The sequence below is a fragment of the Bidens hawaiensis genome, unplaced genomic scaffold, assembly GCF_021521415.1.
Source record: "Bidens hawaiensis isolate Kalapana, Puna unplaced genomic scaffold, B.hawaiensis_p1.1 tig00008501_1, whole genome shotgun sequence".
NCBI classification, from domain to species: Eukaryota; Viridiplantae; Streptophyta; class Magnoliopsida; order Asterales; family Asteraceae; genus Bidens; species Bidens hawaiensis.
The window spans coordinates 184,611-207,998 of record NW_027491604.1 but is presented as its reverse complement, the minus strand read 5'-3'; the positions used below and the strand labels follow the sequence as shown (position 1 = coordinate 207,998).

Sequence of the window (23,388 nt, the reverse complement as noted above, 5' to 3'; positions counted from 1 at the left end):
AGCCAAACCACCTTCAAAATATTATATATAATTATAAGAATTTTAACCAGTAAAATAACATATTTACACATTTTAACTTATTCTATTAAAATTTATTACGGTATTTTACCCCTTTGACTAATTTATTTCTATATTGACCTGGCCTTATTCATTACAATCATCAAAGGGTATCAGGCATATCAATTTCTAGTAAATAGTCTATTTAAAAAGGAAGAACCAACCTTACATGCATCTTATAACTTAGTGATCGATATACAAACAAACGACATGAATTAATACATTATGACGCAGATCAAAGAAAGCAGTCAAATGACAGCCAACTTAATTAAAATTTATAAAACTTCGAAAACCTTAAAGGTTTATTGACAATCTAATATTTATAAATAATCAACAAAACAAAATCACCCTCTGTAGGGTATTTAATGATAAATAACAATTAATTAAATACCAACACTAAGAACTGTTCACAATTCAAATACTAAATTTAATCAAGTATAAAAATAATCTTCAAACTCAAACTTGTATATAGATAATACATCAGATTCAAATAGTAAACTTTTAGCAACTTTAATTATCTAAAATTATTTTATGTAACTTAAAGGGTTAAGTGGATGTATGTCAATTTTGACAAACCGAATTTTGTTCATTTTTTATTCAAAAATATATATTTGTGAATTTGTTGCAAATTCAGATCCTTATAAATTTTATTTTCTTTACTTGTAAACAGGGCCGTCCCAATGCCACAAAAATCCAAGACATGAGGTGAGAACGGAACTAGGTCTCTAAAAAAGGTTTCTCCCCCAAATTTTTTAATATTGTGTATTTAAAAATGATGGTAAAACTATATAAATAAAAACCCGAATTCTAAGAAGTTATAAGCAATTAGAATAAGATGTTAAGAGTGTGATAAGTTTTTTTTTTATTATTGTCTAAAGAATATATTATAGTAATAATTATATAAAAGAAAGCTTATGATGTAGAAGGGTTTAACTTCATTTAAAAAATAGTACTTAATGTTCAAAAAAATATAAAAAAAAATCAAACTACTCAACCAAATAGTTTAAAAAGTTGTATGAAGTTCAACCAAATTGTTGACCAAATAGTTGTAGATTTTAGTCTAACTTGCATAGGGTATAACAGGTAAAAAAAAATTAAATTGTTTAGAAAAAAAGAAGAAAAAAAGAAAGTTAAATAATAATAACAAAAAATCCATTTGAATAGAATGACTACAAAATAGTAAAAGAGGATTGCACCACCTCTACCTTTCATTAATTACTTTATCTAGCTTCTTGTTCACTTCTCTTTCTCTTATCAATACACCATCTTCTAAACTCAGAGAACTAGGTAAGGTCACCAAAAAATTCATTTTTCTTTAAAACATCTACTCTTTCTCTTTTATCTTCACTTTGACAGCCATATCAAAGATAGTTTCGAGGGTCAAGTAAAAACATATACACTTGTTTTTAAAATTCACGGACCCATGGAGGGATTGAGCTGGGCCGTCGCCCTTCTTGCCCTGCCTTCTGACCACCCCTGGTTGTAAAATTATGTGTTACTACATTGTCTTATTTAAATCATGCATTGGTCAAGTGTTTTCTTCTTTGACCAGATTTATTAAACTGGACATGCCACTAGTCTTTATATTAAGTCGACTTTTGAGTTGACGAAATCAATATTCACACTTTTTTTACCACTAAAAATAAAATTCACTAACTCCAGGAGAACTATTTAGTGTTGAAACCGACCTCTACATGATAAAAATTCGGTTCTAACAAAAGGGCAAACTGCCTATGGCTGTTTTGCATTTGATCCAGCTCGTTAACGCCTTTATGTTTACTACTTACAGGCTCATAACTCCACTAGTAGCCCAAGTTATGCTCTTTTTACGTTGATCCTTCTCCGAACTCGTTTTCCACTATGCATATGTGGTCCAAGTAGAACTATATATGCTAACTCTTGGATCAGATTGTATCGTACTCACATTAGAGGGGGCTTATGCTTTTTCTGGTTTGCTTGTTAATTAATACTTTGTCTAACATCTAACTCACTTAACCAGTTAGACATAGCACGCATCAACCCTCATACATGTAAATGACTTGAAATTGTCACATCAAGTATAAGTTGGTTCTTGATATCAAACATGCTTAACGTGGCTCAGAAATTGATTCCTATTCTGATAATAATTTGATAGCTCATATTACAAGATCCACATCATCCTATAGGGTTTTTCGTTTACTTATTTTTGTCATTCTTGTTAAATCAAACATGAAAAACAAAAGAGATGTCACAAATGTTGAAGAATTTGAAAATATTGCTAGTGAAGAAAGACTAGAAATGGAGCTCTTTTCGTCTAAATTGTTATCAAAACTATAAATAACTTGTGTGTCAACAAAAGTCTTTTATATCACCATTTAAAATCTAAATGTTTCATTATAGTTATTGGATATTATACATAAAAAATGCAATTCTAGTAACTCTACATCCTAAATAAATATATAAATAAGTTTAAGAGTTTTAACAGTTAGCCTTCAAGTTATATCATTAGTGCATGTGAAACTTGAATGTGAAGGGTGTATTTATCATTTGACCAAAGCAAATGTATGTAGATTATTATCATAAAATGTACATCCTGTTATGGACACCACTGGTCCAAGCCCGGTTGGAAGATAACACCAAAATTGGCCTAACCAAGTTGCCCAGTTTGAGAATTAGAAGAAGACCAACAAGTTAACCACATGTTATAAGCAATGGAGAATCAAAGCCTAGGCCAAGAATACTCTTATGAGCCATAGTCTAGTTTCTCGTCTTAATTCTTTCTGTATTTTCCATCTCTAGTTCCAGTTAACTTATGCACTTCTACAGTTTGTATTTCTTCTTAAGTTAACATGAGATGTAGTTTGAGCAGCTTGATTAACAGTTATAGTTGTTAAAACTTGTTCACTTCACACTCTTATTCTACAATTGTAACATGATTCGTTGTTTTGATGTCGAAATCCACGCATAACAAAAGAATTTGTTTGGGCCAAGATTTTGCCTATAGATGGTTGAGAGAACACAAGAAATTATTGATAGATGTACGTTTCAAGCTCCTATAGGGTGCACTCACTAGGTGTTGTTAGGTATGTGTTAAAAGTATAATTTTAGTACAAGTTGCAACATCTATTAATTTTGTTGGGTTTGTCTTATATTAATCAGTTGAAGGTATGGATGTGCAAAGCTGGAAATGTCAACAACTATTGTGCATAAGTCTATAAGTTCATAGGGTTAGATGTTCCGTCTCCGAACTTACTCCCTACCATAAAGTTCCTCGTCTTCATCAAATAAGAAGAAAATGAACATACTGAATGTAGCATTAGTCACTCCTCATCAAGAAGTGCAATGGTCGTAGTGTGATTAGTTGAAAGTACTTTTAAGTTATGTTTAAACAAGTCTGTAAAGTCTAGGAGTTATAATGTACATATGTAAAGTTTGCAAATGTTAAACATGTGTCTTATATGTACCTACGGTGTTATGAATGGTTGCAACCCTAAATCACCAATCATCATGTATGTTTGATGTATAAATAGGGGCAACATCAGAACGTTAATTCATTCAATCAAGACTTAAGTTCAATCAATAATTTTTGTTTGTTCATATCTCGGTTCATCTATTATGCATATCAATTCCTTGTGCAAAGATCAAATCGGGCCAACAATTGGTATCAGAGCAATCGAATTTTTTGGTATTGATTATCAATTGAATGAACGGTGGTGATTTGTGGTGGGTTTCTTGCAATTTATTGAAAGTTTGTGGTGGTTTCCGGTTTCACTTTCAACAAATCAGGATTATTGAATTGTGTGATGGGCGGCGGTGATTTCTGGCAATTAAAGAAAAGTAGCGGTTGGACAAGGCAGGATGACGGTAGTTTTTCCGGTGACGTAGTGGTCGGTGATTAAGGCGCTGGTGGTTTTAAGCGGGTTGTGGAATTTCCGGTGGTGTTTTCTGGTAATTGTCACACCCCGACCAAAGGCGGCGGAACATGCCGGGGTGCAACGTGATTTGACAAATACACAAGACACTATTAAAGTGACAATATTTAATCAACTCATTTTATTTCATAAAATCAATAAACAACACATCTCGTTCATACAAACAAATTGAATATAAGTAAACAATTATATTGTTCGTTTTACTAATATCCTAATAGTCTTGGTAACGTTTTTCGTCAAGTCCTCAAGTCAACAAAAGTCAAACATATAACATTGCATAAAATAAAGTTTGTCAACACAAAGGTTGGTGAGCAATTTCATGGTTTTTAAACAATATGTATATAATAAGAAATGCCACAATCTTGTATACAAAACAATAAATAAAAGCAACAATTTGGATAATAATGAGATCGCTAACACATTAGCGACACCTGCCATAAGAGAATACCATATGGTTTAGGATTTTTATATGAGGTTGTTAATAAGAATACATTAACGGCACCGTCTATAAGAGAATACCAAATAGATTCGGATTTCATGAGGTTGTTAATAAGAATACATTAACGGCACCGTGCTATAAGAGAATACTAGATAGTTCACGGATTTATGAATCAACCAACCAACACCGGTAAACACATAAGCACATAGGCATGTAAACATAAAACACCAAATCGAGCATTTATTTAAGTAAAGTATACAATAAAGTTTGTGGTTTACGACTCAAGTATAAAACATTTAGATTGAAATAAGTATGCAATATCACCCCCAAAACGAAATATGGAAAACGGGGAAATGAAACTACTCACATTGAAGTATAAAACTTGGTCGGTAAAAGACGGGAAAACGGAAGGACGAGTCTAACGAGCAAATCCTATATAAAAGTAAAAGCCTTGAATTAGTAAGGTTGGGTTAGGAAACTTTTAAATAAAATAATTGTTGTGAAAAGGTAAACAATTAAAGTTCAAGGTTTAAAATGTAACTATTTAAGAATTTATAATAGTAACCCTTTAAAAATGTAAGTTTACTCGAAACCGGGTTAAAGTATCTAACCTTAATATTTACTTAACCTATGTTAAGTAATAAGGTGAGAAAAATGCAAAGATGCAAGTTCCTTTGGGATAAAGATACTAAAACGGGTCTTTAACGAGTGTTCGAGTTGCTGGTTCGGGTCTTGATAATTGGTCAAACCCAAAGTCAACTTTCCAAAATAATGAATGTTATGAGATAACTCAATAAAACTTGTTAAGACTTAACCAAGTATGTAGTTTTATTGTTTTAGAACTAACAACGCACGTTAAGCGAGTGTTCGATTTTGTCGGTCCAAACTTTGTTATGAGATCAAGTTGGATCCAACATTTCCAAGTACTTAAGAAAATAATTAAAATCATTTTTTAAATAAATATACAAGTCTTGATAGTTAAAAACACACTTGTGTGTCTTAAGCGAGTGAAAATCGGTTTAGTTCAGTTTGGTTCGGTTTCCATCTCACAATAAATTCCTAGATGGTTTTCACATGCCCAAATATCAAAGACTTGTGTAATAATTTATAAATGATGATGCTTAAGTTTTACAACCAAAAAGTTAACAACAAAGTCTTTAAACGAAAGTTTGGTTTGGTTCGGTTTCCATCTCACAATAAGTTCCTTGATGGTTTCCACATGCCCAAATATTAAAGAACCTTGTATAATGATTTTAAAAACTTAAATCTAACATAAAGCATGTTTAAAACAAGTATTTAGCAAAAACTAGTAAAAAAAGTTCGGTTTACGGTCTAGAGTTATTTACGGTTAAACCGAGCCTAGACTCTTAGAACCCATAACCATGAGAAGTTGTAAATACGACAAACAAACTAAAATGAGCAAAATTTAAGCAAGATTAATATGTATAAACAAGTTATATATATATATATATATATATATATATATATATATATATATCAAGGACACGAAGTCCTCCATGAAGCCTTGCCTTACAAGGTCCGAAACCTCACCGACCGGAATCGGAGAAGTAACTACCAAAGGTAACAAGGGTTATTATATTATATATATGTTGTACCACCATAATCAAGTGTTAGTAAGACATATGAACAAGTTAGAATGAAAGATTATGGTTGGTTTGACTTGAGAAGTCAACTGCTAAGAATATGAAGAACAACCTTTGAATCTTACGAATTGAGAGAGAATTTGGAGTAAATATGAAGTGAGAGCAAGGATGAATGAAGGAAAAGGTCTTGATAATAGGGGATAAGGTTGATAGGAAAAGCAAGAGGTATAATGGGTAGAAAATTCGGATTGGGTAAAGTGATATAAACCACACACAACAACAAATTAAATATACTTGCAGACCTGAGGCCGCCACGCGTGACCCCCTGCCCCTTGGTGGCCACGCAGCGCGGAGCCCCCTAGGGGTGGGGTTGGTCAGCTCGTCTTGCGTGGTTTGTTACGCGTACCGGAAGTTCGTTTTTGATGCAATTTGTTCGCTTTAAAGGCGTTTTCGAATCCGTAAAAGTGGTTTTTCAAATTGAACATGTGGGAAGGATTTAGTAACATAAAATCCAATATTTTATATATTTGAAATGTTCGGGATATAAATCGGGTCGGTTTAAGTGATAAACGAATATACAAACGAATACAAATAGAACTCGAAATTGATGAGTGTTACAGTATCCCCAACTTTTCGGAAATTTTGTCCCAAAATTAAAAATAAACTTGAAATTTATTTAAGTAAAGTATACAATAAAGTTTGTGGTTTATGACTCAAGTATAAAACATTTAGATTGAAATAAGTATGCAATATCACCCCCAAAACGAAATATGGAAAACGGGGAAATGAAACTACTCACATTCAAGTATAAAACTTGGTCGGTAAAAGACGGGAAAACGGAAGGACGAGTCTAACGAGCAAAGCCTAAATAAAATTAAAAGCCTTGAATTAGTAAGGTTGGGTTAGGAAACTTTTAAATAAAATAATTGTTGCGAAAAGGTAAACAATTAAAGTTCAAGGTTTAAAATGTAACTATTTAAGAATTTATAATAGTAACCCTTTAAAAATGTAAGTTTGCTCGAAACCGGGTTAAAGTATCTAACCTTAATATTTACTTAACCTATGTTAAGTAATAAGGTGAGAAAAATGCAAAGATGCAAGTTCCTTTGGGATAAAGATACTAAAACGGGTCTTTAACGAGTGTTCGAGTTGCTGGTTCGGGTCTTGATAATTGGTCAAACCCAAAGTCAACTTTCCAAAATAATGAATGTTATGAGATAACTCAATAAAACTTGTTAAGACTTAACCAAGTATGTAGTTTTATTGTTTTAGAACTAACAACGCACGTTAAGCGAGTGTTCGATTTTGTCGGTCCAAACTTTGTTATGAGATCAAGTTGGATCTAACATTTCCAAGTACTTAAGAAAATAATTAAAATCAGTTTGTAAACTATTTTAAAGAAATATACAAACCTTGATAGCTAAAAACACACTTATGTGTCTTAAGCGAGTGAAAATCGGTTTAGTTCGTTTTGGTTCGGTTTCCATCTCACAATAAGTTCCTAGATGGTTTTCACATGCCCAAATATCAAAGACTTGTATAATAATTTATAAATGATGACGCTTAAGTTTAACAACCAAAAAGTTAACAAAAAAGTCTTTAAACGAAATTTCGGTTTGGTTCGGTTTCCATCTCACAATAAGTTTCTTGATGGTTTCCACATGCCCAAATATTAAAGAAACTTGTAAAATGATTTTAGAAACTTAAATCTAACATAAAGCATGTTTAAAACAAGTATTTAACAAAAACTAGTAAACAAAGTTCGGTTTACAGTATAGAACTATTTATGGTTAAACAGAGGCTAGACTCAAAGAACCCTTAACCATGAGAACTTGTAAAAATGACAAACAAACTAAAATGAGCAGAATTTAAGCAAGATTAATATGTATAAACAATAACCGACGTTAATTTGTTCATGGCCTAACTCCTTTCTAGAAGATTTACGAGAAGACTCTCTCTTGGAGAGCACGTGATGTAACAGCCAATTAAGGGAGGACAACTGGCAAGGTTGTTATAACCGTGCACATGGCCAATTGCCTCGCCCTACCATATGCGGACACGTGTCCAATTTGTTACAAAGAGCATCCTCTAAAAGAGGACAGTTGTACCAATAATATCCCCTCTAACCGTCGGCTATAAATACCTTCTTCATCACCACAAGGTATTCATTCACACTTCACATATTACATCAATCACTTAAAGTATTTTCTCTCTCTAGAACTGTACTTATTCTCACGCCAGAGGGTGGTTACGGGAAGACCGCCCCCTCTTGTCCTTCCCGTAACGAGCTCACGGTGGTCTGTTTTGCAGGTTTCTGTCATCGGACTTGCGGAGTTGAACTTGTACCGTTGCATTAGTAGTTATTTGATCAGTATCATGTGGAAACATCGATCTAGCCTATCTAGGTTTAGATCCGTGCTTCTTCGCATAGTCAAAAGTTTAAAACTGAAAGGTAACAAACTACACTTCATTTAGCATAATACTTACTACTTTGTCATTTGTTTACTCTTTTACATCTTTCTGTTACTTTCTTAATTTTAGTTTGTGTTTTTCTTATTTTGTATAGTTTTATAAAGTTAGTAGTTTAGATACATGTTTTCAGGACAAAGTGAATTAAGCCAACTTAATTATCCTTTACTTTATTCCCATAAGATTTTCTAGGAATATTAACAAATAAACAATTGTTGTTTAAATAATTTAAGCGTTTTAGAGTATGTAACTTCATTAATACCATATTGGTTTGTTCCATCTTGGTTAAGTTTATGTAAACTATATGATCGGAGAAATTAAGAGGTTTTATTTTTTAAGCATACAAACTAGAGTCGTCGAAAGATATCTATAGGTTTAATGATCATGAGATGTTAGTAGCGATGTTTAACAACCGATCAGAGTCAAGACATCTTTAGCTTGGACTTATGCTCAAAGTTAAATGAACTAGCTTGACGCAAGCTCTTGCTTACAAACCGAGTTAGCTCGACTTAATTTTGAGTTAAATTTATGTCACATACTTTCTGGATATTGGAGTTAGCTCTTACAAGCTGAGTTAGTTTGGCTCGATTTTGAGTAGAGTAAGATTCAAATTATGAATTTTATGCCACATACTTTTTGCTGACCCCTTGATTCTCATTGAGGAGAGGAAATTTAGTGGAAAGTAAAGGTCTAGATCGACAAATAGCCTATCATCTAATATACCATTACAATGTTAAAATAGACAATGTATTGTAAAAATGTGTTAGTAAAAAGAGCAATAAGGTATTTTTAATTAGGGGTCAACAACTTAATCGTCATAACCGTTAACTGAACCACAACCGACATAACAGTACTGATTTTAACTAATAACCAAGATAACCGTTAATTGAACCGTAACCGACATAAGTGAACTAGTTTTAACTGATAATCGACATGACTGGTGCGTATGGTTGAAAAGATAAAATGAAAGACGCCCATTTAATTATTCCACCAAACATACTTATTATACTATTGTTTGTTTTTGTTATGAAATATGATTTGTAGAAGGAATGGAGTTGGGTAATTCCGAACCAAAGAAACGTGAACGAAGATTCTATTCCATCTTCCAACTTCCCTCCGATTTTCATCCATTCAATGTAAACTCTCTTCCCTTCCCTTATTAACCTAATCTATTATTATTATTATTATTATTATTATTATTATGTATTGTATTACTTACTGCTAGCTTTACTTTTTATTCGATTCGAATTCAAATTATTAATTATTTGGATTATTCCATTCGATTTAACTTGCAAAACGAATTCATAATATAAATTTCACTTATCTCAAAATAATAATTAAGCTGATATTTATCGACTATTAATAATAATTTTAGTTGTATAACTTTGTTACTGAAAACTAGGCTAGCTAAAATAACTTGATTTGAAACGATTATTTAGGCTCGTTTAACGTCAATCTCGAGCCTAGCCAAGCTGCCTCATTTAATTTTAATCTCAAGCTTGAACCCACAAAGCAGCCTTAGTTTTAGTTTGCAAAATATTAATGTAATATTTTTTATATATCTAGTCATTGTTTGTTTACAGTTTACTTACCAGAATATTATCCCATATAAAGCTAGGCATTGCAGGAAAGGATACTATCAAGGAGGATGATTTTGATGAACTTAATTTCAATTCTTTAGTTAAAGATCATGACATTATATCAGGTTCAGAAGACAAAGATAACAAAGAACTTGGTGACCATAGTGATATATCTAGAGGGTTGTTAGTGAGTGCAAAACAGAAGATTTTAATACGTCCACCAAATGGAGAAACAGTTTCATTCTGGAATTGTTTGCTTTTAGGTGACAATGTATATGAACATAATTTATCGGGATCCATGAAGGATGATGACACGCCTTTTGTGACAGTGAAGGAAGTGATTGAGAAGCTTATCAATGTGATCAATGATCGAGCCTAGAAACAATACATGTTTGAGAGTCGTTTTGCTTGCTGGTGGTGGTCATTTTGCTGGTTGTGTCTTCGATGGAAACACCGTTGTCACTCACAAAACATTTCATAGGTTTGTTCTTTGTTTTTTTAATATTCTATTTTATAGGTGCATTTTAGTTTAAAAATAAAATTTTTTTTTATGTTGTAAAATGCTAAAAAACTACTTTTGATGTATGCAGATATGTGGTAAGGGCAAAATCTGGTAAAAAGCAATCATCAGAAGATTCTAGTGGCAAAACTGCAAATTCTGCAGGATCATCACTTCGCCGACACAATGAACCTGCCTTAAATAAGGTATGTATTAACCAACTTATTAATATTATTATGATTCTAACAATCAAAAGTATCAAGATTCAAGAATTCCAAATTTGGAAAATTATTTTTTTGACCTTTTAGTCAAAGCGGAACAAGTAAAAGAGCAAAGATGAAATACATGACTTTGTGAATGCATGCTAGCATCATAATATAAAAGGCTGCATTATGAAATCGTATTTTAGTTTCATTTTTGTTATGGGAGGTTGCTTTAAGTTGTCAGCTAACTCTCACTTAAACAATTAGGATATACAAGAACTACTCGCTGCATGGAAGCCTTATTTTAAACTATCTACTGGTATTTTCATTCACGCTCCCTCACACAACCGAAAACTGCTATTTGATGGTGAAAATCCACGCTTTAGTTGCCAGAAAAATATCGTCAGACACATTCCATAACCGTTCGCAGACCAACATTCCAAGAAGCTCAACTGTTGTATAAAATACTGACACAAATCTCCACTAAACCAGATGAAGAAATAGCACATGTTATCAAAGAAGATTCAAAAGGTACATCTGGTAAAGAAACCATTAATAATAACCTGGAAATTGAGAACCTTTCTGAAGATGGTGTTGTTGAAAATGTGCAAAGAGCGCATATGTTGTTACCGTTACATGAGGCAGCAAAAGCTGGAAATGCAGAGAAGGTTCTAGAACTTCTAGAACAAGGTTTTGATCCTTGTGTTATAGATGAAAGGGGGCGGAATGCTTATAGGCTTGCAGCTGCTAGAAAAGTTAGGAATACGTTTAGACGTTTTATGGCGTTGAACCCGAATAAGTGGGATTGGGTAGCTGCCAAAGTGTCTGGCTCGTTAACAAAATAAATGGAAGAATCTCAGAATGCTAAGCAGGTATCTTCTGCAGTTTATGGTTTCTTATAATTTCTGTGATACGGAGTCATATACTAATATATTATTATAGTTATGAAAGTGGTATGTTGTCTCGTGGTTACTAATACTCGAATTTATTTAACGGCATTGAAGGCGAATAAAGATGCTAAAAGGGAAGCAAGAGCCAAAGAGTTAAAACTGCTACGCAAAGCTAGAGAAAAGAAGGCTAAGGTGTTTATTTTTTTTTCATTAGTTCTAACATGAAACGCGTTAATGCAATATTCATTGATATATTTTTATCCCTTTGACCGGTTTACAAGAAAATATAATCCAAAATTACATGCTTTCAAACTAGTGGAATTCCCTACCGCGTTGCGCCGTTGCGGTGGGAACTTGTTGTACCGGGGAATTCGGTGTTCACATAAAACATAAAATAGTGTTTACAATACCATCAGACCTAATTAAATAAAAGTTACAAACATAAAGTTGCGAGTTCCGCTTTGGTATGGGTAGTGAATAAAATACTGATGTGTATTGCAAAATTGAAAAGGTTTCTTTAAAGTGGTTTGGTTACACAAAAGTTTTCTTGCGTAACCTTTAAAATAAGGTCACGATATGTCTAAAGGCTATCGACACATGTTTTACATCGAGCAAAAACCATAAAGACAAATACAAATAACGGTCCTGACACCTATACCTGTGTTGTGTTGTTTGGTCGGTATCGGTTGGGATCGTGTACCATACCGGCACTCGGTAAAGTTTACGATGCTAAAAAAATGCTTTATTTGCGAATACAACTCCATTTTTAATAAAATTTCGTATCAGGAAGTTGAGAAAATAATTAATCTTAACTGAGTATTTTTTTAACTTTTAAAAGTTAACGAGCGCAAGTTATTAGAGAAAATAAAATTATTAGAAAAAATTAAATGGGTTAAAGGCGCGTATTAGTTATTGCATATGAGGTCAAACTCAAACATAAAAAAAACAATTTTATGTGATTTTAAAGTAACATTGTGAGTGCAGTAGCCATTCAAATTTTCATGTTAAATATAATGGGTTGAAAATTTGAAATTGTCACCTCTGTTTTTTAATGATCATGTGTTATCCTTTTGAAGTTTCTCTGTGAAAACCATGACCATAATTACAGTTAATGGTGTATTCAGCTTATTACACATAACTTGTACTGTTGCCCAAAAAGAATATATATAGAACTATTCCATGAAATTGCAAATAAAAAGTATGGATACTTATTTCCTGATTTCATCATTATAAAAGGCCATTTAGGACATTTAAGTAACAAAACTCTTTACTTAAATTATTTGTCAAGTCTTTGAATTTACATGTTGCGGAGAAAATATGAAATTTGTAAAAGATTAACCGACACTCTAGTCGAATTCAATTTGAAGGAAGGCAGCCATCAAGGAACTCACCGGATTACCAACAAGGTTGCTCGAGCTTTAGTTTTGGTCATCGGGAGTCTGGCAATGGTGGCCTTTGGTCAAATGCTCAAAGGTAGGCGGTGGTTACCATTTTGGTATTTGACACGAAACATGTTTCATAAGGACCTTAACATTTAGTCTCTTATCATTGCAGGAAGAAGCCACAAAGAACGCAAGATGATCAAATGGAGGTGATTTTTTTAAGTAGTTTTGGCAGTATACAAATACATGCTACTACTTAAGAGTTGACAGGTGGTTATTCAATTTATGTGCATGAGGTTCTTTTTGTATAGATGTCTCAACTATGGCCTGTTACTGGTGGGTTAAAATTCAAATCTTTAATGTATGTATTTTGTTTTAATTTGTACTTTTTTAGTATGTTCTCTATGCCGCTTCGGATACTAATCATGTTGTGATCGATGGATTTAATGAATACAACTTTGAATCATCTGTATTCATATAATTAGAGTTCTTATATTTTAACTATGCATGCTACTCATATGACAGGAAAATGAGTGTTTTGGCAAAAAATGCGACTATTATGATGAATAGCGTTATTATGGCGACCCGCAAGTAACGCCGTTAAGATTTTGTTAGTCGCTGACCGTTGGGAACAAATACTTTAAAAGTTGAAACCGTTAGCAGCCAATTCATTAGTTGGAAGTGACATCGATCAAAAGATGATAGTTTGAAGTTCATAAAAACTAATATACCTTTAAAATAAATGAACGACACAAAACATCGAACAACCATTATCATAGTTGAATCTTACTTTAAAATGTCATGTTTACATGTAAAAACCGTCATCATGTAACACCATAGGCGAATCCTACATCAGCCGTGGATAGGAGAGATTTTTGTTTCATAAGTAAATGTCCCTTCTTTTAGAACACCAATGCGTTTTTGGCTTAATGCTAGTGGATGAGAAGAGAGCTCCACAATTAAGCTTGCTTATGTGGAAGTAAAATTAGATGGGTAACCTCCTGAGAAGTCTTCATTGGGGGCAAAGAGGACAATATTGGTGGTACAAGGGGTGGGATGTTACTAGTAGTATCAAAGCCATTTCCGGGTTGTTCAGGATGGTGGGGCAAAATCTCATCAAGGATAATGAGTCCCCCGGTAGTGTCGAGAGGTACACCTTAGGCAAATCATAGATTGAATGGTGGGGCAAACCTCATTGAGGACGATGAGTCCATAAGGGGTGATTGTAACACCGTAGGCGAATCTCACATCCACTGTGGACAAGAAAGATTCTTGGATCATAAATAAATGTACTGCCTCTTAAATCACCAACACGTTTTCAACTTAATGCTAGTGGACGAGAAGAGAGTTCCACAGTTAAATGTGCTCACGTGGGAGTAGTACTATGATGTGTGACCTTCTAGGAAGTTTTCGTCGGGGCAACCGAAAACAAATCCGTGAGTTCTTGGATGGGCCATCTATAGGAGGCAAAACAAACAATATTACGAGGGGCAGGATGTTACACATCACCTTACTTAACTATATTTGAACCTCCTTCGTTGCTATACCATTTTGTTGATTACTAATCCGTTTCTCTAGAGCTTTCATTCAACATACACTTTTACTTTTACTTTTGTATATTGGTAACCGTTGTTTAAAAACGAGCACGATGGTTTTTACTAATCAAAACATAATCTTAGATTTAAAACATGATTAAGCAAGCTCAAAAACTCATCAAAATTACTTACTACCTTAGGGTTTTTGGCAGATGTGTTTGAGTTGGTTGCAAGATATTTTGTGAAAATGATCAAGTCTAGTAGCTTAAATGAGACGATATGTTAAGGGGGTGGACCCCACTAATTGCGGATGCCAATATAGGGGGTCCATTGGGCCCCTCATTTCACCTATTTGCCTCGTTTTGCATGTCATACATGAAACCCCGAGTCCATCTTCAAGTGGGACTATTATCGTTTCGTTAGTAAGACACCTTTTCAGGTTTGATGCGTGGAAAACATCGTGAATAGTACTCAGCTCCAAAGGTAGTTCAGTCGATATGCTACGGGGCCAATTTTGGAAATGATCTCATAAGGTCCAATGTATCTTGGAGCTAATTTGCCCGTCTTACCAAATCTTATAACGTCTTTCCATGAGGATACTTTAAGAAATAGTTTATCGCCAACTTCAAAAGATAACGGTTTTCTACGAACATCGACATGACTCTTTTGTCGATCTCGAGCGGCTTTCAGTTTATGTTTAATTTTATATATTTTATCTGTCATTTCCTGGATCAAAACGGATTTTGTAACTTGAGCGTCTCCAACTTCCATCCAACAAAGTGTCGATCTACATTTCCGCCCATATAATGCTTCGTATGGTGCCGCCTGTATGCTACTATGATAGCTACTATTGTAAGAGAATTCAATAAGTATAAGGTGTTGATCCCAATTCCTTTTAAAGTCTAATACACAAGCGCGAAAGCAAATCTTCTAATGTATGAATGGTTCTTTCGGATTGGCCTTCTGTTTGAGGGTGCTAGGTTGTGCTTAGATCTATTCGGGTTTCCAAAGCTTCTTTCTTACACAACTTGCCAAAAATGAGAAGTAAAGTGGCTATCTCGATCTGAAATAATTGAAAGTGGCACACCATGTTAGGATACGATTTCATTGATATAGATTTGGGTGAGTTTTTCGGTATTGTAGTTGTTATGAATCGAAAGAAAGTGTGCAGATTTGGTCAATCGGTCCATGATTACCCAAATTGCATTATGTCCTCGGGAGGTTTTGGGAAGGTGTGTTACGAAGTCCATTGTAAATTGTTCCCACTTCCACTGGAGGTTGTCGTAACATTCCCAAAGGTTTTTGATATTCAGCCTTAACATGAACACAAGTCACACATCTACTTACATACGTGGCTATATCCTTCTTCATACCAGGCCACCAATAAAATTCTTTAATATCTTTATACATCTTGTCAGTACCTGGATGAATAGAATATTTAGATTTGTGTGCTTCGTCCATAATTATATCACGAAGATTACGAAGGGTTGGAATCCAGATTCGGTTTTTGAAGTAAGGTATCTCATTAGTTTTCTTTTTGAAATTCTTTTCGTTCCTGGGTAAGTTTTATTTTTCCAGCTGATCTTCTTTTAAGACTTCATCTTGGGCGATACGAACTTGCTCGGTAAAGCTACTCTGGACAATCATTTCAAGTGCTCGTATCCTCAAAGGTTTAATTATATATTTTCGGCTCAAGGCATCGGCTACTATATATTGGCCTTGCCTGGATGGTATCTTATTTCACAATTATAGTCATTTAAAAATTCCACCCACCTTCTTTTCCTCATGTTCAGCTCTTTTTGATCAAATATGTGTTGTAGGCTTTTGTGGTCAGTGTAAATTGTACATTTGGTACCATATAAGTAGTTTCTCCATTTAAATGCAAAAATATATACTCCCAATTTTAATTCATAAGTGGTATAGTTATTTTCATGCACTTTTAGTTGTCGGGAAGCATATGTTATTATCGTGTTCTTTGCATCAGTACGCATCCTAAAACTTTTCGAGATGCACCACAATAGACTATCAAATCATTTGTCCCTTTTGGAAGACTTAATATTGGAGCTTGACACAATTGTTTTTTTAATAGTTGAAAGACTATTTCTTGTTCTTCTCCTCAATCGTACTTTTGGTCTTTTTGAGTTAGGAGGGTTAAGGCTTTGGCAATATTGGAAAACTTTTCAATGAAACATCGGTAATATCTAGCTAATCCCATAAATTGACGGAATTCTTTTGATGACTTAGGCGCTTTCCAATTTTTCATAGCTTCTATCTTATTGGTGTAACACCCCGACCAAAGGCGGATTATACATCGGGGCGCCACATATTGTTTCATTACTCGTGACACTATTGGGTGTCAATATTTAATAAATACATTCATTCGCGCACGCGCAGAGTAAACACAAGATAACATAAAGCATCATAAATCAATATATTATAAATCAAAATATTCGAACAGCAATAACTTGTCTTGATACATTTTAATCTAGGTCCAAAATAAAGAACTTCCTACGTGTCCTCGAACTCCAAAACAGCTACTGCAAACCTGAACATGTGTTAAAATAAACGTCAAACACTTGCGTGTTGGTGAGAAATCAAGTTTAATACAATACATAGATAACAATAAATCTGCGCGCAACATTTGTATGTCTGGTTTTCAACAAGGGTGTAATCTGATCGGGACCAACTCTAAGATTCATAGACTGCCAGTGCTCACAATTGAGCTCACAAACAAGACAAACTGTGCATGTGTAAACAAAAGAGAAAATCATAAACGATAGTTCTCCCGTGTTCATCTAATGGTACCATGAGAACTGCGGAATAGACCGACAAGACGGTTAATGATCCACACATACAAATAAACAGCCAAGTCTACGTCCTCAACACATGGGATACTGCGCGACTAAAGTTCATAAACAAGTTTAAGACTCTAAGTTTGTATGAACACATGAACATCCCAAAACATTAAAAGCAAAAAGGGATTAGGTACGAGATTACTCACTTGATAAACGGTGCGGTGAAAGATAAAGCAAGAACCAACTTTAAACAAGCACAAGTTAACCTATAAATAAGATTATTGTTTTAATGAATTGATTTAAGTCTTGATTATAAGTTAGCATAATTAATAAGTAAATTATTATATATTACCGGAAAGCAGGGCAGAATAGAAAGGAAGACGGAGGCAGAGAGGAAGGCGGCAGAGAGAGCAAGGAGGAGGTTAAATTAAGTGTTTGTGTGTGATGTGTTAAGAAAATAACATTATTATTTATAGGGAAACCCTAGGGAACACAATCCCTAGAAAAAGGGGAAAAGATCTCAAAAAGTAAAAGATTCCAAAAGCAAAAGATATCAAAAGATATGGCAGCTGCAGGGGGCAAGATAAAGCTGACAGGGAACAGTAAAAGGCATGGGCGGTTCAGATAAAGGTACTGGTCAAGCATGGAAAAAGCAGATCTCCAAAGATAATGTCAGTCACTTTTTCTGCCAACCAATGGGGTTGGTGCGCATGCTGCGCCGAAAGTAACTTTTCAGACATAAAGCAGATTAGGTCAACAGCACAAAAGATAAGACAACACAAAAGCAAACGGCTAGATTAAACAGAAGAAAACTCAAAGGGTTAAACGTGAGAAGGCATCGAGCGCGAAGGCAAAAGTGCGCGAGCGCGAAGGCAGACAGAACCAACCTTAACGCGTCGCGGGAAGAATTATATTTCTAAGCGCGCCGCGGGAAGAACTTCAATTCTAAGCGCGTCGCGAGAAGAACTATATTCCTTAGCGCGTCGCGGGAAGAACAGTATCCATAGCGCGCCGCGGGAAGAACTAAAATCCTTAGCGCGCTGCGGGGACAGTTCGTCTCGCGTATCGCAGTAACAGGTGGTCTTCACGCAGGCTTCCTTGTAAAGAGTCTGGCGCGTGGAGCTGCGCAGACAACCTTAGGCGGGAAGGAACAAAGGACAGAGGTTCAAGGCTTAAGGGCGGGACGGCGACAAGAGGGAAAAGAAGGCGGAAAGAGAGAAGAAGAGGGACGGGACGGCGGAAAGAAAAAGAGAGAAAGAGGCGGGAAGGAAAATATATATTATTATTAAAAGTAAAATATAAGTATAAATATTAAATCATAAAAGAAAGAGATCGGGTCAGAGAAACGGGTACCTGGGTCGGGTCGGATCGGGGCAGATGTCACAGTCTCCCCTACTTTAAGAAATTTCGTCCCGAAATTTATCTCGAAGTAGGTTGCGCAGAGAACAGGTGCGGGTACTTGATCTTCATTTGATCTTCCCTTTCCCATGTAAACTCGGCTCCGCGCTTGGACTCCCAGCGAACTTTAACAATAGGGATACGACTGCGCTTGGTTTGCTTTACCTCGCGATCCATAATCTCAACAGGTTTCTCAACGAAATGCATAGTTTCATCAACTTGAACTTCATCAAGTGGAATGTGAAGGTTCTCGTCAGCTAAACACTTCTTGAGATTGGATACATGGAACGTTGGATGCACATTACTGAGCGCGGGCGGCAGGTCAAGTCTGTAGGCAACTTTTCCTACACGCGCGAGAATCTTAAATGGTCCAACATATCGAGGAGCAAGCTTACCTTTCTTCCCAAAGCGGACAACACCCTTCCAGGGCGACACTTTGAGGAGAACAAGATCACCAACTTGAAATTCGAGAGGCTTCCGCCTACGATCTGCGTAACTCTTCTGTCGGCTTCTGGCAGTCAGCAGATGATCACGGATCTTGGCGATTTTATCGGTTGTCTCTTGAACAAGTTCGGGTCCTGTGATTTGAGTTTCTCCCACTTCGCTCCAATAAATCGGGGAGCGGCACTTACGACCGTAAAGTGCTTCAAATGGGGCCATACCGATACTGGAATGATAGCTGTTATTATAAGAGAACTCAATCAAAGGCAGGTGTGAATCCCAATTACCTCCAAAATCAAGAACACTAGATCGGAGCATATCCTCAAGAGTTTGAATAGTTCGCTCAGACTGTCCGTCAGTCTGGGGATGATATGCCGTACTCATGTCCAAGCGAGTTCCTAGCGCAGATTGGAGAGATTTCCAAAAGCGAGATATAAAACGGCCATCGCGATCGGATATGATGCTCAAAGGAGTACCATGGCGGCAGACAATTTCCTTGACATAAAGCTGCGCGAGTTGCTCAACACGGTAGTTTTCACGAATGGGCAGAAAGTGAGCAGACTTAGTCAATCGATCCACTATTACCCAAATGCTATCATGTTTGCTTGTTGTCAAATGTAACTTGGTAATAAAGTCCATCGCTACACATTCCCATTTCCACGTAGGAATTTCTGGTTGTTCGAGCAAACCAGATGGGCGTTGGTGTTCAGCTTTCACTTTAGAACAAGTCAGACATTTAGCTACGAACACAGCAATATCCTTTTTCATACCGGGCCACCAATAAGTAATGCGCAAATCCTTGTACAACTTATCAGCGCCAGGATGAATAGACTACCGAGATTTGTGCGCTTCACTCAGGATATCAGCGCGAAGATTCTCATCAAAGGGAATCCAGATGCGATTAAGATAACAGAGAATTCCACTCAGATTAGGGACAAAGTGTGCTTCCGCGCCACACGCTAACTCGGCGCGAAGGTTACCATTACTGATGGATGCGCGCTGCGCGTCACGAATACGCGATTCAAGGTTGCTTTGGATCGGCGCGAAGTGAAGCTGGGTGCGCGGCAAGATACAGTTAAGCTGGCAGGGTCTTCGGCTGAGCGCATCGGCTACCACATTAGCCTTACCAGGATGATACCGGATCTCACAATCGTAATCGCTGATGAGTTCATTCCATCGGCGTTGCCTCATGTTAAGTTCCTTCTGATCAAAGATATGCTGAAGGCTTTTATGGTCAGTGTAGAGGATACACTTAGTACCATAAAGGTAGTGTCTCCAGATCTTCAAGGCAAAAACAACTGCGCCTAGTTCGAGGTCGTGAGTTGTATAATTCTTTTCATGAACCTTGAGTTGCCTTGATGCGTAAGCGATAACCTTGCCTCGTTGCATAAGAACACAACCGAGACCTTGGTTGGATGCATCGCAATACACGACAAAATCTTCATTACCCTCAGGTAGCGCAAGAACAGGAGCTTCACACAACAAACGCTTGAGCGTCAGAAAGGCTTCTTCTTGCTTCGAGCCCCAAATATACGGTTTACCTTTGTGCGTTAGAGCTGTTAAAGGCAAAGCGATCTTCGAGAAGTTCGAAATAAATCGCCGGTAGTAACCAGCTAAGCCCAAGAAGGAACGGATTTCGGTAGGAGTGGATGGCGTAATCCAGTTCTTGATTGCTTCAATTTTGGATGGGTCGACATGGATACCCATCTTGTTAACAACATGGCCAAGGAACTGTACTTCATCCGACCAAAATTCACACTTGGAGAGCTTAGCATAGAGCTGTTCGGCTCTAAGCTTTTGCAATACCAATCGAAGATGTTGCTCATGCTCGGCCTTGGTCTTAGAATAAATCAGAACGTCATCGATAAACACAATCACGAATTTATCCAAGAAAGGCCTACACACCCGATTCATTAGATCCATGAAAACGGCGGGTGCGTTGGTTAAACCGAAGGACATGACCAAGAATTCAAAATGGCCATAACGAGTTCGAAAAGCAGTCTTCGGAACATCTTCATCGCGGATGCGCAACTGGTGATAGCCAGAGCGGAGATCAATCTTGGAGAAACAAGAGGCACCTTGGAGTTGATCAAAGAGGTCGTCAATACGCGGTAAGGGATACCGGTTCTTAATGGTGAGTTTGTTCAACTCGCGGTAATCAATACACATGCGAAACGAACCATCTTTCTTTTTAACGAACAACACCGGAGCACCCCAGGGCGAAGAGCTAGGGCGAATGAATCCTTTAGCAGTCAACTCTTGAAGTTGGCTGGCCAATTCTTGCATCTCAGCGGGTGCAAGACGATAAGGAGATTTAGCTACGGGGGAAGCACCAGGGACAAGATCAACACGAAACTCGACTTCACGAGCGGGAGGGATACCAGGAAGATCATCAGGAAAAACTTCAGGGAAATCACGCACAACAGGGATATCGCGAAGCTTCTTTTTTTCTTCAGCAGGTTTAACCACATGGGCTAAGAATGCAATACACCTTTTCCGCATGAGCCTTCGGGCTTCGGCGCAAGACATAAGTTTAAGACCGCGGGAGGGTTTCTCGCCGTAGATATGAAGATCACCATTTTCTCGAGGTATGCGAACCATCTTCTTGGCGCAAATAACTTCGGCGCGATTATGCGTAAGCCAGTCCATACCAATAATAACATCGAAACTTCCAAGAGGCATGGGGATGAGGTCGATTAGAAAATCGTTTTCGTTAAGGTTAAGCGTGCAATCTTTAATCACCGAGTTAATTAAAACAGTTTCGCCATTAGCCAATTCAACTGAAAAATTCTCTTTTAAATCGTTGCGCGGTCGCGCAAGCTTCTGCTCGAAGGCGCGAGAGATAAAACTTCGATCGGCGCCAGTATCAAAAAGTACAGAAGCATAAAATCCGTTAAGCAAAAATGTACCATTAACTACGTCATTATTCGCTTGCGCTTGGTGCGCGGTTATGTTAAAAGCTCGTCCGCGCGTTACTTGGTTTGAAATCTGGTTCACCGGATTCGCTTGCGTAATCTGAACTTGTAGTCTTGGGCACGCGTTCCGGAAATGACTGGGATCACCGCAGTTAAAGCACGATCTGGGTCGTGGGTTTTGGTAGGTTGGTTGTGGGTTCTGCGGGTAGACTGGTGGTGTTGGCGCAATTGGATTGGCGGGAAGGACTCTACAGTTTTCTGCAAGGTGACCAGCGCGGCCACATCGGGTACAAAGTCGACATGGGACTTGAGGTGGGTGGTGGAGTCTACAGGTTGGGCAAAAGGGGTGGTTTCCTGTGTAAGGTTTCTTAGTTGGCGGGGCAGGGAGTGCTGGATTGGTTAAGGCATAGTTGTGGACTACAGGAGGTGTTGGGTAAGCTGACAGAGGGTTAGGCGCGTAAAATGGGGGTTGGTAGATGGGTTGCTGGACAATGGGCGGGTTGGTAAGCGCATAGGCCTTGCGCCTGCGCTTGAGGTTGTTACGGTTTGAGGGTTCAGGTTTGGTTTCTGTTGGTTCAGGGGCAGTCTTGGTGAGTTTGGTCTTTTCTGTTCCCCGCAGGAACAAGGTTCCTGCTCTGACATGGTTGTCGCTGAGCACAGCGGCCAACTCAATAGCGTCAGGGAGGGTTACTGGGTTTCTGGCCCATACAAAATCTTGAATTTCCATGGGGAGACCCCCAAGGAATTTCTCGATTGCTCGGCGTGAAGGGGTAACAAGGTGAGGGACCAGTAAGCTTAGCTCGTGGAAGCGCGTCGCGTACTCGCGCGCTTCTCCACTGTATTGCTTCAGGTTCCAAAATTCTTCCTCCAGGCGCTTTACTTCGTTGGGAGGGCAGAATTCTCGCGTCAAGAGATCCTTAAATTCCTCCCAGAGTATGCTGGAAGCAGCTTCTGCGCCACGCGCATGAGCTACTCCATTCCACCATGTAAGCACTCTAGATTCCAGGACACTGGAAGCATATAGGGTTCGTCTGTCTGAGGGGCATTGGGTGTGGAGGAAAGTGTTTTCTATTTTCTCAAGCCACTGGAGCATCACGGTGGCTCCTTCAAGACCTGTGAACTTTGGAGGGTTACCCGCGTTAAAGGACTTAATGTTGTAACCAGAGGTGTTGGTATTGTTTTGGCTCAAAGCTTGGGCTATTGCGGCGGCCATTTCCTGGGAACGTTGCTGTCTACGCATGCGCGAGGCTTCTCTTCTCTGAAATCGGCG

General features: G+C 37.1%; 1 pseudogene across 1 annotated transcript; it reads left to right on the top strand.

Annotated features, from left to right (window-relative positions):
* Positions 1-9,413: 9,413 nt before the first annotated feature.
* LOC143529127 (uncharacterized) lies at positions 9,414-12,285 on the top strand (annotated as a pseudogene). Its single transcript, XR_013134598.1, has 6 exons — positions 9,414-9,420; positions 9,525-9,616; positions 10,047-10,541; positions 10,651-10,765; positions 11,030-11,634; positions 11,767-12,285. The product of XR_013134598.1 is annotated as an uncharacterized LOC143529127 (transcript).
* The last annotated feature ends 11,103 nt before the right edge of the window (positions 12,286-23,388 follow it).